Source organism: Pan troglodytes, chromosome 9, assembly GCF_028858775.2.
Source record: "Pan troglodytes isolate AG18354 chromosome 9, NHGRI_mPanTro3-v2.0_pri, whole genome shotgun sequence".
NCBI lineage: Eukaryota > Metazoa > Chordata > Mammalia > Primates > Hominidae > Pan > Pan troglodytes.
Window position 1 is genome coordinate 26,044,507 of NC_072407.2, and position 17,791 is coordinate 26,062,297.

The following is a 17,791-nucleotide window of genomic DNA, read 5'->3' on the forward strand; positions in this document are numbered from 1 at the left end:
AGTTTTTGCCCATTCAGTATGATATTGGCTGTGGGTTTGTCATAGATAGCTCTTATTATTTTGAGATACATCCCATCAATACCTAATTTACTGAGAGTTTTTAGCATGAAGGTTGTTGAATTTTGTCAAAGGCCTTTTCTGCATCTATTGAGATAATCATGTGGTTTTTGTCTTTGGTTCTGTGTATATGCTGGATTACATTTATTGATTTGCGTATATTGAACCAGCCTTGCATCCCAAGGATAAAGCCCACTTGATCATGGTGGATAAGCTTTTTGATGTGCTGCTGGATTCGGTTTGCCAGTATTTTATTGAGGATTTTTGCATCAATATTCATCAAGGATATTGGTCTAAAATTCTCCTTTTTGGTTGTGTCTCTGCCCGGCTTTGGTATCAGGATGATGCTGGCCTCATAAAATGAGTTAGGGAGGATTCCCTCTTTTTCTATTGATTGGAATAGTTTCAGAAGGAATGGTACCAGTTCCTCCTTGTACCTCTGGTAGAATTCGGCTGTGAATCCATCTGGTCCTGGACTCTTTTTGGTTGGTAAACTATTGATTATTGCCACAATTTCAGCTCCTGTTATTGGTCTATTCAGAGATTCAACTTCTTCCTGGTTTAGTCTTGGGAGGGTGTATGTGTCGAGGAATTTATCCATTTCTTCTAGATTTTCTAGTTTATTTGCGTAGAGGTGTTTTTAGTATTCTCTGATGGTAGTTTGTATTTCTGTGGGATCGCTGGTGATATCCCCTTTATCATTTTTTATTGCATCTATTTGATTCTTCTCTCTTTTTTTCTTTATTAGTCTTGCTAGCGGTCTATCAATTTTGTTGATCCTTTCAAAAAACCAGCTCCTGGATTCATTAATTTTTGGAAGGGTTTTTTGTGTCTCTATTTCCTTCAGTTCTGCTCTGATTTTAGTTATTTCTTGCCTTCTGCTAGCTTTTAAATGTGTTTGTTCTTGCTTTTCTAGTTCTTTTAATTGTGATGTTAGGGTGTCAATTTTGGATCTTTCCTGCTTTCTCTTGTGGGCATTTAGTGCTATAAATTTCCCTCTACACAGTGCTTTGAATGTGTACCAGAGATTCTGGTATGTTGTGTCTTTGTTCTCATTGGTTTCAAAGTACATCTTTATTTCTGCTTTCATTTCGTTATGTACCCAGTCATCATTCAGGAGCAGGTTATTCAGTTTCCATGTAGTTGAGCGGTTTTGAGTGAGTTCCTTAATCCTGAGTTCTAATTTGATTGCACTGTGGTCTCAGAGACAGTTTGTTATAATTTCTGTTCTTTTACATTTGCTGAGGAGAGCTTTACTTCCAACTGTGTGGTCAATTTTGGAATAGGTGTGGTGTGGTGCTGAAAAAAATGTATATTCTTTTGATTTGGGGTGGAGAGTTCTGTTGATGTCTATTAGGTCTGCTTGGTGCAGAGGTGAGTTCAATTCCTGGGTATCCTTGTTAACTTTCTGTCTCGTTGATCTGTCTAATGTTGACAGTGGGGTGTTAAAGTCTCCCATTATTATTGTGTGGGAGTCTAAGTCTTTTTCTAGGTCACTCAGGCCTTGCTTTATGAATCTGGGTGCTCCTGTGTTGGGTGCATATATATTTACGATAGTTAGCTCTTCTTGTTGAATTGATCCCTTTACCATTATATAATGGCCTTCTTTGTCTCTTTTGATCTTTGTTGGTTTAAAGTCTGTTTTATCAGAGACTAGGATTGCAACCCCTGCCTTTTTTTGTTTTCCATTTGCTTGGTAGATCTTCCTCCATCCTTTCATTTTGAGCCTATGTGTGTCTCTGCACGTGAGATGGGTTTCCCGAATACAGCACACTGATGGGTCTTGACTCTTTATCCAACTTGCCAGTCTGTCTCTTTTAATTGGAGCATTTAGTCCATTTACATTTAAAGTTAATATTGTTATGTGTGATTTTGATCCTGTCATTATGATGTTAGCTGGTTATTTTGCTCGTTAGTTGATGCAGTTTCTTTCTAGTCTCAATGGTCTTTACATTTTGGCAGGATTTTGCAGTGGCTGGTACCAGTTGTGCCTTTCCATGTTTAGTGCTTCCTTCAGGAGCTCTTTAGGGCAGGCCTGGTGGTGACAAAATCTCTCAGCATTTGCTTGTCTGTAAAGTATTTTATTTCTCCTTCACTTATGAAGCTTAGTTTGGCTGGATATGAAATTCTGGGTTGAAAATTCTTTTCTTTAAGAATGTTGAATATTGGCCCCCACTCTCTTCTGGCTTGTAGAGTTTCTGCTGAGAGATCCACTGTTAATCTGATGGGCTTCCCTTTGTGGGTAACCCGACCTTTCTCTCTGGCTGCCCTTAACATTTTTCCTTCATTTCAACTTTGGTGAATCTGACAATTATGTGTCTTGGAGTTGCTCTTCTCGAGGAGTATCTTTGTGGTGTTCTCTGTATTTCCTGAATCTGAATGTTGGCCTGCCTTGCTGGATTGGGGAAGTTCTCCCGGATAATATACTGCAGAGTGTTTTCCAACTTGGTTCCATTCTCCCCGTCACTTTCAGGTACACCAATCAGACGCATATTTGGTCTTTTCACATAGTCCCATATTTCTTGGAGGCTTTGTTCATTTCTTTTTATTCTTTTTTCTCTAAACTTCCCTTCTCGCTTCATTTCATTCATTTCATCTTCCATCACTGATACCCTTTCTTCCAGTTGATCGCATGGGCTCCTGAGGCTTCTGCATTCTTCAAGTAGTTCTCGAGCCTTGGCTTTCAGCTCCATCAGGTCCTTTAAGCACTTCTCTGTATTGGTTATTCTAGTTATACATTCTTCTAAATTTTTTTCAAAGTTTTCAACTTCTTTGCCTTTGGTTTGAATTTCCTCCTGTAGCTCGGAGTAGTTTGATCATCTGAAGCCTTCTTCTCTCAACTCGTCAAAGTCATTCTCCATCCAGCTTTGTTCCGTTGCTGGTGAGGAACTGCGTTCCTTTGGAGGTGGAGAGGCGCTCTGCTTTTTAGAGTTTCCAGTTTTTCTGCTCTGCTTTTTCCCCATCTTGTGGTTTTATCTACTTTTGGTCTTCAATGATGGTGACGTACAGATGGGTTTTTGGTGTGGATGTCCTTTCTGTTTGTTAGTTTTCCTTCTAACAGACAGGACCCTCAGCTGCAGGTCTGTTATAGGAACAGCTCCAGTCTACAGCTCCCAGCGTGAGCGACGCAGAAGATGGGTGATTTCTGCAATTCCATCTGAGGTACCGGGTTCATCTCACTAGGGAGTGCCAGACAGTGGGCGCAGGACCGTGGGTGCAGTGCACCGTGCGCCAGCGGAAGCAGGGCGAGGCATTGCCTCACCGGGAAGTGCAAGGGGCCAGGGAGTTCCCTTTCCTGGTCAAGGAAAGGGATGACAGATGGCACCTGGAAAATCGGGCCACTCCCACTCGAATACTGCACTTTTCCGACGGGCTTAGGAAACGGCACACCAGGAGATTATATCCCGCACATGGCTCGGAGGGTCCTACGCCCACGGAGTCTCGCTGATTGCTAGCACAGCAGTCTGAGATCAAACTGCAAGGTGGCAGCGAGGCTGGGGGAGGGGCACCCGCCATTGCCCGGGCTCACTTAGGTAAACAAAGCAGCCGGGAAGCTCGAACTGGCTGGAGCCCACCACAGCTCAAGGAGGCCTGCCTGCCTCTGTAGGCTCTACCTCTAGGGGCAGGGCACAGACAAACAAAAAGACAGCAGTAACCTCTGCAGACTTAAATGTCCCTGTCTGACAGCTTTGAGGAGAGCAGTGGTTCTCCCAGCACGCAGCTGGAGATCTGAGAAAGGGCAGACTGCCTCCTCAAGTGGGTCCCTGACCCCTGACCCCCGAGCAGCCTAACTGGGAGGCACCCCCCAGTAGGGGCAGACTGACACATCACACGGCCGGGTACTCCGCTGAGACAAAACTTCCAGAGGAACGATCAGACAGCAGCATTCGCGGATCACAAAAATCCACGGTTCTGCAGACACCGCTGCTGATACCTAGGCAAACAGGGTCTGGAGTGGACCTCTAGCAAACTCCAATATGGAAATTATTAACTAAGTTATGATGCAACCATAGGATTAACTATTAAGCTACCGTTAAATATTAGAGGTCCACGTAAACTCTCATCTTCAGTCTGGGAATCCTTCACCCTATAGCTCTAGAGCCTGGCTACTCAAAGTGTAATCTGTAGACCACTTGCATCAGCATCAGCTTGTTAAAAATGCAGAATCTCAGGTTGCTCCCCAGAGTGACTGAATTAGAATCTACATTTTAACAAAATCCCAGGAGGTAGCTATGCATATTAGAGTTTGAGGCATCATGACCTAGAAGAAAAAGGAGTGTCACATATGTCTGATTTGCAAATAATAACACTAAGGCATAAATATATTCTGTGTGAGACGGAAGCCTAGGTGGGGCTACATTCAACTATCTTTTTAAAATGATAATTTAACTGAGATAGTGCAAGTTTATTTACTGTTATTGTGTTTGGTAGAATTTTTCCAGAAAATAATTCACTTACTAATAGATAATAGCAAACTGGTTAAAAAGAGCATGAGTGAAAACATTTATCAGCTACTTTGTCCTCAGAATCTCTGGCTTCAACCTTATCTCTAAGCCCACTTAGAAAGTAGTTAAGTTGCCACAAGGAAGTCATATGCAAGTCTTATAGTCATAGTGCAGCATTACAGACAAAAACAAGGAGAGGCAGCTCAGAATCCTTGTCAGGTATAAAAGAAGATTCCTGGAGGATGTGGTTCCGCTTAAACTTGAAGGATGTTGTAACTACATAGTATTCTGAAAATTAAGACCAAGTATTACACAAGTTATGAGACCCCTTCAGTGCCATACTATCTGGATTTTCAAAAAGATTTTCCAATGTCTCAACTAAGACCTTATATATAATACATTCCCTTTCACATGTTTAACAATCAGATGATTAAGACCAAATATTGTCTCAAAAAAAGCTCTGAGAAGCATATTACTCTGACTTTTTATTCATGTCAGCCACACAATTATTCATTCATTTACCTTTGAGCAACTACTATGTGCCAAGTACTATGGCTTTATGATGGAATGCTAAATTACCGCAATCCCCCATAAATGGCTGATCATCTAGGCTGACAAGTAGTAAAGTGACTGAATCAATTAAGTTCAATGTGAAATATGCCATCATATGGACATGATACAAATGCTTAATGGAAGTATTTATTTCATTCTGAGATAGGGAGAAGTGTAGGGTTTCTCAGAGATAGGAACACTCATCTGGCTTCTATTTACACCACTTTGTTAATACTCTCCTAGTCCAGAATATCAGAGCCATCTGATTTATTCTGCACCCCACACCTAACAGAAAAAGATTAGTAGCTACCATACTCTGAATAACTGCTATAGGTGTTACAGTAGGTAGTTAGTCAGATATGAGCGGGATAGGAAAGGCTCCCACCACCACTAGGAATGTCACGCAATTATCAGGTGTTGGTCAGGTGGTTATTAAACTATCTCTCTAAAATAATAATTGGCCACAGCCAGCACCAAGGAAAAGCGGTCTCCCAATAGGTAAAAACCGGAAATTGGTGATTAACAGCTTCCCAATAAAATCTCAGGAGTTGGGCAAGTGGACTCAAGAATGCACTTTAAGAGGCAAAATGGCAGAGTTTAACTGGTATATTACCTACTATATGACCTTCTAGGGACATATGATTGGTAAGGGAAGAATGCCTCCAGTGAGCATGTGTACAGCTCCAGTAAACATATTATTCATGCTCACCTCCCAAGTGCGGGTGGGCCACTGTGCATGCAGACAGCCCACCCTAAGGGAAAAATCAGGGGAGAAGGGATGCAAAACCCCAGAAACATGCCAACATATAAAACCCGAAGTCAAAACGTCAAACGGTGCACTCGATCTCTCAAGTCACCTGCTAGGCCCTCTTCCAAGTGTGTTTATCCTTGCTTTCATTCCTGCTTTAAAGCTTTTTGATAAACTTTCACTTCTGGTCTAAAGTTTGCCTTGGTCTCTTATTCTGCCTTTTGCCCCTCAGTGGAATTCTTTCTTCTGAGGAGGGAAGAATTGAGGTTGCTGCAAACCTGTACAGATTTGCTGCCAATAAAATATTTGGTGCTGTGTCTCCAATATGTTCCGCTAACATAGGTGTCAGACCTTCTGGGTGTTGGCACACTTCTACCCAATCTTTGCATCTCAGTTAATATCTCCAATTTCCATATAGTTGGTTAGGCTAAAAACTGAGGAATCATCTTTGAGTCTTTTCTTTTCCTCACCCCCACAATGAATCCAGTAGCAAATCTTCTCATGTTCACCTTTAATGTAAATTCCCAATCCCCACTTCTTTCCTGTCCACTGCCGCCACCAAGTCTAAGCCTCCATCACTGCTCACCTGGATTCTGCAAGATCTTCCTATATGACCTGCCATTCCTTCTCTTGCTCCTCATCAGATGTTTCTTCTCACAGTAGTTAGAGAAATTCTTGCATAATACAGACAAAATTATACTGTTCCCTGTCCTAAAGCCAGCTGATGTCTTCCCATTCACACATGGAATAAACAGAGTGTCTATTAGAACCTCCATGATTTGCTCCTGTATCCCTAAAACCTTACCACATGCCAGCTCTCCATTCCATACTGGTCACATTTATATTCCTGATGTACTTTCTCATGGCTGAGCTCTTGCTTGTCCTGTCTCTCTGCCTGGAACTCCTATTTATCTTGCTGCTAGAATGACTAACTCTCATTCTTCTGGTTTTAACTTAATTACCATTTCAGAGAGGCTTTTCTAAAATAGTATGCCCAAGCCCTACCCCATTATACTGACTATATCATCTTGATTATTTTCTTTATACAACTTATCATCAAGTTATCAAATGCAATGGCTTAAAGAAGAGGATTTATGGTTCCCTATAATCTCTATCAGCACACATAAAGTCAAGTCACATAACATAACATCTACATTACAAGAATATGACTGTCATATTTCAAGACAACACTCCCAGCTGCCCACCATCATCCAAACAGGTTGCAGACCCTAACACCTATATAAAATGCTAGCAGTATCACTGATTATCCTCAAATATTATTCTTTAACTCATTTATTATTTGTTTACTGTCTATCATACTATAATATAAGCTTTTGATATACCTAACATATAGCACAATGCAAGAGCCAATAAATATCACATAAGTAAATAAATGGGTCAACTATACAGACAAAGCTGTACTTATAATATCAATAGAATGTGAGGACCATGATCCATCCATTGCCTTTTGTCCCCTCACCCTTTAGCTATTCATTAATTCCTTGATTCATTTAGTCATCAGATATTTAATAAAGATTACATTTCTAAGAACTAGGAAGACAGAAGTGAACAAGACAAACAAAACCCCTGCCCTTAAGAATCTTACATTTTTCTATTAATTTAGTTGGAAAAGACAGACAATAAATAAAACACATAAATAAACTATATAGTAAGTTAAATATGTCATGAAAAAAATTAATTAGGGTGAGGAAATAGGAAGTACAAAGGGAAGGGTGCCAAATTTAAACAAGGCAGTCACGATAGGTGATACTTGAGCATAGAGCCAAAGGGTGTAAATTGCAGATTCAGTTTTCAGAATGGGTTTTACTAAAATTGATTGCATGCTTGGATCTTAGTCACAGAATAGTGGACCAGGAAGGCATCTTAAAGATCTCTGAGCTGGGCATGGTGGTGCCACCTGTAGTCTGAGCTACTCAGGAGGCTGAGGTGAGAGGATCACTTGAGCCCAAGAGTTTGAGGCTGCAGTGAGCTATGACTGTGCCACTGCCCTCCAGCCTGGGTGACAAAGCAAGACCCTGATGCTAAAACAAATAAACAAACAAAACAGCTCTGTGTAGTGGAGTACCATTCAAGACAAGCCACAACTTCCCAAAGGGACTCAAATACAATTGAGGATGTCTAGGTGATGCTAATTGTACCTGAAATGACCTCACATCTTCTCTTTCTTTCTTTTGTTCTTTGATATGTGTTGTGTTACATCGTTTAATTGCGTTTTATTTGGTGTGTAAGCATGATAAAAGACAGTAGAGAAAATATGAGGCTAGCTCAAAAGATAATTTGTTGGTCTAAACCCAGAAGAATACATCTTCATCTCATGGAATGAATTAAAATCATCACTTCACCCACTGTCTGGCACAAAGAAAGCACTTGGAAGTTGTTAACTTTAGGAATTGTTAACTGACAATATCCTTGTCATCATCTTCATCATCATCACTTCATTTAATCCTCAGGGTTTTGAAGAGGGTCCTATTACTACTTCCATTTAACAGATGAGAAAACTGAAGGTAGAGAGATTGGGTCAACCTAACTTCTCAAGTGAATTCAAACTAAACCAATATGACATTCATTTATAGTGCCCAATTAATTTGCCAACTAATTGTGGAACAGAAGATTGGAGAAGACTCTGTACTCTATGCTCTATCCCACCTTATCCTTCATTCATATTTTCAGCAAAGGAAATAAACGAATCTACTCCTTTACCCTAGACTTGTGCATAAAGACTGCAAGGATTTCCCTTTTCCCATTTACTGTCATTCCACCCTAGTCAGAGAAGAATGGCTTAGGAATGCTTTACATGGGCACTAGTTCTAGTCATGGCCCACAGCCAAGATGTAAGTGATTTTTTAAATAAGAAACTTCCAAAAAATTTGGAAATGTTGAAACACTTTTTAAACAATGACAAATCATATTCAGAAATCTAAAGGTACCATCATGTGCCGTTGCTTTCAGAATCATGTTCAGCTGGTGAATTAAATAACAGGAGTCTTGGGAGACACTGTGGCAAACTGAGGGGCAGCCAGCAAATTCACTAAAAGTATCAATTTGGAATTTCCTACTCTGTCTTCCCTGAAGATAAGTTTAAACATTTACATGTTTTAAAGTTCCTTAATCTGACTTACCTCAATAATTCTATCCTTATGCTTTCTGGTTTGTAATCATTATAAGTCAATTTCTCTCCCAAAGGCAAAATCTAAAGAAATATATATATATATACATATTATAGACATTTATATATATTCATTCCAAGACAGCTTACAGCTGACTTGGTTTTTCTCTCCTGTTTTTATGTTGCACAGAGAGAGGCTGAAATCAATGTAGTGCCTTTTTGCCACCTAGTGGGAAATTTAATTTTGCTATTTCTTCCTTATCTCTTTTTTGCCAAGAGATAATAGAATTCTGTGCAAACAAAGCAGAAACAGGGAAGTCTGTGTGTATACCTTCAGCATAGAATATCAGAAAGACAATGTATGTTTCAGAGAGAAGATCTGTCAGTGGTTAGAAGTTCATGATTAACATTCTTCCACTGTATTCTCAAGTCTGGTATTCTTTGATATCATTGTACTATCATTTTCTCTGCATTCATCTTTTAGGTTGCATTTCATGAGATCAATAGTATAAATATTATTCTAAAGAGTGTAGACCTAACAAACTAGTTACATCCAAATTCAGTATGCCTGAGGCTTCAAGGTCTCTTGAAAGAAAAAAAATTCTAACGATAAAATATCCAACAATTAAAAATTTCATCAAGAAGAGTAAGAGCTTCAATTTAATGAGAGTTTATTATGTATGGCATGCATTATGTATGTGAAATGTTGAGCAGAGTAGCTATCACATAGTCAGGACCCAATAAATGGTAGTTATTTTATAAGAAAAGCTGTTAATTACCTCACATCTATTATTTTGCTTTACCCTCACTATTGCCTTCAAAAAATGATATTTTTCAGATTTTACATATGAGAAACTGAGACTCAGAGAGTTGAACTTATAAATGGGGAAGCCAGAATTTTCACTCTTGTGTGTCAGCAACTAAAATTTATTTCATAACCTGTACTCATTGTCCAAATAAGTCAATTAATAAACAAAATAAGAAATTCATTGCACTCCTAATAAGTAGAACTTTTCCCAATACAGTCATGTTTCATGTAACAATGTTTCAGCCAATGAAGGACCTCATATATGACTATAAGAATATAATGGAACTGAAAAATTCCTAAATTCCTATCACCTAGTGATGGATTAATGATCCCGACCCTATGTAGGCCTAGGCTAATGTGTGTATTTACATCTTCATTTAAAAAAAAAAGGTTAAGAAATAAAAAAATAAATAAAATAAAAATTAAGGTTTTTAAATAGAAAAAAGCTCATAGAATAACAATTTAAAAAGTATTTTTATACACTTGTAGAATGTGTTTGTGTTTTAAGTGTTATTATAAAAGGGTCAAAATGTTTTTAAAAATTAAAAAGTTTATAAGATAAAAATGTTATAGGAAGTTAAGGTCAATTTATTACGGAAGAATGAATTTTATTTTATTTTTTTTTTGATACAGAGTCTAGCTCTGTCACCAGACTAGAGAGCAGTGGTGCAATCTCGGCTCACTGCCACCTCTGCCTCCTGGGTTCAAGCGATTCTCCTGCCGCAGCCTCCCTAATAGTTGGGACTACAGGCACATGCCACCATGCCCAGTTCATTTTTGTATTTTTAGTAGAGGAGGGGTGTCACTCTGTTGACCAGGATGGCCTCGATCTCTTGACCTCATGATTGGCCCGCCTCAGCCTCCCAAAGTGCTGGGGAAGAATGAAATTTTTTATAAATGTAAGGTGGCCTTGGTGTACATAGTTTATAAAGTCTACAGTAGTATACAATAATGTCCTAGGTCTCACATTCCATATAGCCTATAGCCTAGATGTGTAGCAGGCTATACCATCTAGGTTTGTGTTTATACTTTATGATGTTCATACAAGGATGGAATCACCTAACAACACATTTATTGGAAAGTATCCCTGTCATTAAGTGATACATGACTATATATGACTCTACAGCAATGTTGCCCACTTTTTGACAGTAGTATATTTATCCATATGGGTACGTTAGACCAAAGAGCAATAAGACTTAGCCTCAGGTGCCAAGACCTATGAACAGATCAATAAAGACCTTAATACGACCCAGTGGCCTATGAGAAAAAGCCCCATTGTTTCAGAGGAACTGCTGATGGAATTGTTGCTATTCAATTGGTATGTTATTATAGTGGTGTCCTGGCAACCACAGATTGATGGGAGAAATACCAACACAATGGATAGAACAATGGTATATTTTGGTAGCGTATGAGAGGTCACACAGCATCATCTTTATGATCTTTGACTCTGGAGCCAAACAGCCTGGGTTTGAATGATGGCTCTGCCATTTACTAACTCTGTGACTGTATGCGAGCTACTTAACCCCAAATGCCTCAGTTTCTTCATCTTTAAAAATAACAATAACACTTCCTACCCCACTGGGATATTGGAAGTGCTAAATGAGTTATTTAATATAAAGCCCTTAGGATGATGCTTGGCTAAATAGTAAGTGTCAATAAATTTTAGACATCATAATAGAGCTTTTTTTTTCAGATCTGTGACTGTTTATATTCAATCTGTTCTTCAGGTCCTGTGGGAAAGCAGACACAGCTCACTAGACTCAAAATGAACTATACTAGGCATGAGATTAAAAAAAAAATCATTCACAAGAATTTTTCTCAGAGAGAAAACTCCATCTTTGATCATGAGAATGAGTTGAGGTGAAATGTAAGAACTTCCACAGATGGCTTCAAAGAGAGAGACAGACAGAGAGAGAGAGAAAGAAAGTTCTTCTACAAAAGGGAAGAAGAATATGAGATTCCAAAGGGTGAGTGAGGGGCAGTGGATATATAAGTGAAAGACAACAGGAATCAGAAAGGTAGAGGAATATTGGGGAAATGGTAGAGAAATAGGACTTAGGAGCAGCAGCAAAGAAAGTTCATAGAATTGTCCAAAAAGGGATTTTTAAGTTGTGTGCTAAAACTGACCCCTATCCTCATTCCACTACAAAATCTAAAATAAATTCTACATTCCTTACTAATGCTTTTGTGTGAGGAAATTATTTTGGAAAGTTCAAAGACATTTTATATGGGTTCAGGTGGATGCCAGGAACAGAGAACAAACAACAACACAAAGGCTCAGAGGCTAGCATTAGAGGCAAGAACTAGAACTAGAGGTAGAAATCCCCAGGTGTCAGTAAAACTGTGAAGAAAGTTACAGGTTTCCAAGGGCATAGAATTGATTAGAATCTTAGTAACACTGACTCTGCCTTAATTTCAACTTTAGTGATGTTTTAAGTATGACAAAAGATCAAGACATTATTACATTTTATGATTTTTTTTAACTGCAAGAGTATAACCAGTAGAACATATAGTATTCTTTTGTAAGACATTTAGCAGAGACATGGTATTATATAGAATCAGGATTATAGACTGAGAATATTCCACAGAGAAGAAAAATAAGGGGAAGCAATGCAGGCAAAGATCAATGACACTTGTCATGGTAATGAGGCAAACTAAAAAGCTGAGTGTACATGAAAATTTATTTCAATTAATAATAGACATTTTAAATTTCACAAATATATTCCCATCCGTTATTTCATTTAATTTTCATGCTATGCCTATTATTAGGATAGGACAGGGATTATTCTTCCCTTTTATTTGAAATAAACCCAACAACCTTTAATAAGTTCTATCTTTAGTAGAAAAACAAAGCAGAATGCACAAATTGTCTGACCACTGGTCTAAAACTTATTTGTTCTCTCATTCGATAAGTATGTATTGAGGGCCTACTAACTGTCTGGCTCCATGCTATATTCTGTAATGAGACATCTCTTGAATATAAACTATGCCTTCTTGAAAATAATGACTTGCAGGGGCCAACAGTTCACAAATATTTTTCTAGAGAAAGAAGAAAGTGAATTGTGTGTTAAGGGTTTCTTCCTACTGTTTATACTTCAAAAGCAAATATATCCTTGCAATGGTGGTAGCTTCATGTCACACCACCTACCAGACTCAGGCCTGGAAGAATATACTAGGAAACCCTTGGATATTTGTGGCCAGATGCATGTACTAAACATTCCATTATTCTAGTTTCTTTGTTCCAGGGGCAACTTGTTCTGTAACCACTGAATAATACTGCTTAATTTCAAAGTTCACTATCATGGTTTTGACTGGTTTAAGCAAATATAATTTACGATCTCTATGTGCCACATGGGACGCTGGAAACTAGTTTCCACAGTACTTCCAACAACTCCAATATAAGTAAATCCCTGTCTCTGATCCTATGATCCTCATTTATAAAATGAGAATGGTAATAGTACTCAATTCACAGGGTTACTAGAAAATTTGATGGATTTGTATACAGAAGTACCAAACACATGGTCGGTGCTTAATGATTGTTATTTTTTGTTATTAATATTCTGTTATAAATTTAGAAGGTTAATTATTTAACCAAGATCCCATAGCTAGTAAGGGGTAGGGGCTGGTTCTGATTCCAGAGCCAGGGATTTTAAACTCAGCTATCCTAAAGTAGAAATGTAATTATGTCTGGCAATGAGACCCAAGCAGAGGGTCAGTGAAAATGAAGTTAGAATGGTGAGCATAAGAAAGGGGAAAAAAATTTAAAACTGTTTCAATAACTTGACTTGATGAAAGCAATGACTAGATTCTGTGAAAAGAAATACAAACTAACGAGCCTCAGGGCAAAAAAGTAAGAACAGGGATTATTATCTAAATGGCTCATTTGCTTCTAAACATTAAACTAGTGAAGGATGGAAAGAATATTGGGGGCTAAGGCACATCAGAAATCATCCGTGCTTTTAATAAACCATAGAAAACTTTGAAAGGCAATATGGGCACATATGATAAGCTGGCACAGACAAGGAAAGGAAATTTATTTGAAAATTTACACAAAAGCCAGAAGAAAAACTCAAATATACAAGAAATGAAGAAAATAAGAATTGTTTTATAGATTAGTGTTCAAAGGAAAAAATATGAGAATGTGCATAGCAAAGTGTCCATAATGTTTTGAAACATGTAAGGTTTCAGTGTCCCTTGGCAATGAATATTTTAATATATTATTTCAAATAATGTAATTATTCAATCAAAAGATCTATCAGACTGCGTCCATTACCTATTATATCCCACTTCTAGGTATCAATATCTTTTAGCTGTGTAATATTATAAACCAAAACCTTAAGCAACAATGAGTTGTTTATTATATCTTATAATTCTGTGGATCGATTGGGTAATTCTTATGTTCACCTGAGCTCACGTGTGTGTTGCATTCAACTGAGGAGGTCAGCGTGGAAATGGACTTAGCAGGTACTGCTAGAATGGCTGCAGTTCTCCTCCTATGTAGATTTTTGTTCTTGGCTGATTTTCCAACATGGCAACTTCAGGGCAGTGTTCAGGAGGCCAAAGGTAAAGGCTACATCACCTAGGTTGCATGCAAAAAAAAAAGCAAGTCAGAAGTCCAGTACAGATTCAAGAGATAGGGAGGTAGACAACACTCCTTGATGGTAAGAGGTGCACAATATTGTTGACATGGTTTTCAGCCTACTTCTGGGAGTGTCATAGATTGAAATATATTAGAGGTTCTCCTGACTGATCTTTATTTTTTGTACATTATGAAATTTAGTGATGTGCATAATCCCTGAAAAATCTTAAATCCATAATTACCACATCTCCCTCAAGATTAATGGCGTTGATTTACTTTTTCATATATACTTTCTTTTAAATGATATTATAGGAAAAGAAGACTGTGACCTTTGCACTTTATCACTGAAGAATCCAGACTCAAAATAGTGTGAAAAGAATGTATGTGGTTTCTTATAAATATCTCAATTTTCCACATTTAGAGAATTAAAGATTAACCATATAAGCCTGATATGAACATCTCAGAATCCTTTGCAAATATTTCTCTCATACATCTCTTTAGGGATTAATTATGGGATAATTTGCCATGTAAAGGCCTGAAACTGATAAATTTCTGGAGATAGAAAAAAATAAGCCAAAATATATGTGCTTTCAGAACAAAATGTTTCTCTTCTGTCACGAGATCTGGGAATCAACTTTCATTCAGGTTGACACGCATTGTTGTAAACACTTGAAAGAAAGTATGTAAAGACTACAAATTTATTATATTAATTTCATGTAGCTTTACTGTCTTTCTATGTTTTGATTCATTCAAAAACCTAGCATGGGCCTGAGACATCGATGGTATCAACAATAGTGGCAGCCTGGCTCACTGTACCTGAGAAACTCAATTGTGCTCTGCCCACTTGCCTATTTATGGGTTCCCTACCTTGTGCAGGAGAAAACAATGGTAACTGGCATCACTTTAGGGAAGAATCTAAGACTACCTAGGCAAAGGAAAAACCTGAGTACATTCTTCTTCCAATTTTCCAATGTGCAATAAAACCACTGTTGCTACATTAGAAGATCTGTAGATTGATTAGGAGAGAGCGGTGGTGTAGGAAATTCCTTCAGTTTAGATGTAGGCCTAAAAGGTACCTTTGTTCAGAACTCTATATACATCTTCTGAAGTAAAACAGCCCAAGCTGTGGTGTCACAATCCCAATAGCTACTTAACAAGATCTGCACTGATAACCATTGCCTAATCCATATTAGCTCCACTCCTAATATACTGCATACTGTTGTAAGAAAACTGCACACAAAGCACAACTGTAACATATTTACTGTCTTACGAGTAGATCTTAGATTTTTTTTTTTCCAGAATGTTTAGAAGCACATTTCAGGTTTCCTAAAGACATCTCAAAACTGGAAGTTGAAAAAAAATTTAAGCAATTAGTTTAAGAAAAGGTAACTGAGAGCATTTCATATACTAGAACTACCTCAAAGTAGTCAGAATGTGTGAGAACATAGGGAAGGTGGGGTGGTTCCTGAGAAGAGCGATGAGCAGCTGACTACAACTCACAGAGAAAGTCCTGCCTGAAGGATTTTCCTGCTGGTACAAGCACCCTGCTCCTCTGGCAGCATCCTCAGCAGAAGTTGGAATCTATGCCTCCTGGAACTTACCTGACATGTGTGGTACTCACAATAAGAAAATGAAGCCATCTTAATCTGAGATAAAAACAAGCTTGAGGTCTCCCTGGACCTGGGTCAGTCCACATTTTGCAAAATTTTGTAAACATGACGTGAAAACCTAAGCTCATACGCTAAGCCCATGCACTAAGCTGTAAGGGAAACATTATTCCATCGCAATGTTATTTATTTTTAATTTTTACTGGGAGACGTTGAATCATTAACTTGAGAAACACATTTTCTAGATCGACTTATAGTCTAATAATAGAGAATTACAAAATGAGCTAAACCCTTTAACACACTATCCAATGTGCTTGGTCTTTTGGAGTCCAATTTCTGGATTATTCTTTGTAGTTTGTAGTCATCCTAGACAATGTGTTAATTCTTCAGGCTCTGTCAGGCATGGTGTAGGATAAACAGCAAAATATGTTTTTCTGTTATGCTTCCAAATAAAACAGGTGCTAATGACAACTATTTATAAATAACCACTAAAGTGTTTCTTATGTTGTTTTAGGTGTGTGTGTGTGTATATATATGTATATGTGTATATATATGTGTGTTTGTATATATATACACATAAACGTGTTGTGTGTGTATATATATACATAAACATGTGTTGTATGTATATACACACACACACTTAAAACACCACACACACACATGTGACTCACTTTTTACCATATATACAGATACATGGCAACATATACATATACATATATACATGTGGTATATATGTGTATATATAAATATATATGGCATACACATAGATACGTGTATCTATGTGTGTACATATGGTAAAGTGAATCAGACCTAGAAAAACATGAGGAAATTGGCATCATATGTAGCGCATTCCTTTTGTATGGACTGAAATGCAAGTCAACTAGAATATAGTTACCTTAAATGTTTGTCCTCACTATTTCAACTGAAATTTTGTGGCAGTTCTGCTAGAGTTTGGTCTACATCAAATCTTAACTATCATCTTAATTAAGAAAATCATCATGTTTATTGCATTATGGTAGCTTCTCCATTGTTCCAGCTTCCAGACCTCTGAGACTTGTTCATAAGTGTATTCAAAAAACAATAATAAAATTGAGGATCATATTTATGCTCTACATGAGTTATTATACAGTGATTCAAATTTAATCACATGGATGATTAAAATAGGCTCTCAATTTCTGTTAAACAATTTCAACTTCACTCTTTTCTTGGTAAATAAACAAACACATCAAAGCTACTGGTTTGGAGTGGGCTATAAGTGAGACTCTGGTGACATCAGAATGAATACACATTTTCCATTCTCATAAGAATATATGCTGATTTACTGCAATTCTCAACTTTTCTATTCTTAAGACTTCTTTATACTCTTAAAAATTATTGAGGACTGTAAATAAATTTTATTTATGTGGTTTATAATTATGGATGTTTATTATATTAGAAACTTCAATTGAGATATTTTATTAAAATATTTAAATAACAATAAATCCATTAAAAATTAACATAAAAACACATTGTTGTGAAAAACGACATTTTAAAACTTTTAAGTACATAAGGTTAAGTACATAACATAAGGGTTTGTTGTACAGATTATTTCATCACCAGGGTATTAAACCTAGTACCCATTAGTTATTTTTCCTGATCCTCTCCTTCCTCCCACTTTCCACCCTCAGGTAAACCCCAGTATCTATCACTTCCCTCTATGTGTCCATTTGTTCTCATCACTTCAATTCCGTTTATAAGTAGGGACATGTGGGATTTGATTTTCTGTTCTTGTGTTAGTTTGCTAAGAATAATGGCCTCCGGCTCCATGTATGTTCCTGCAAAAAACATTATCTCATTTTCTTGTGGCTGCCTAGTATTCCATGGTGTAT

General features: G+C 37.6%; 1 long non-coding RNA gene across 1 annotated transcript in view; it reads left to right on the forward strand.

Moving 5' to 3' along the window:
* LOC104008434 (uncharacterized) overlaps window positions 1–17,791 on the forward strand; it is a 332,847-nt gene that overhangs the window by 219,099 nt on the left and 95,957 nt on the right. The gene's annotated exons all lie outside the window — the stretch shown is intronic.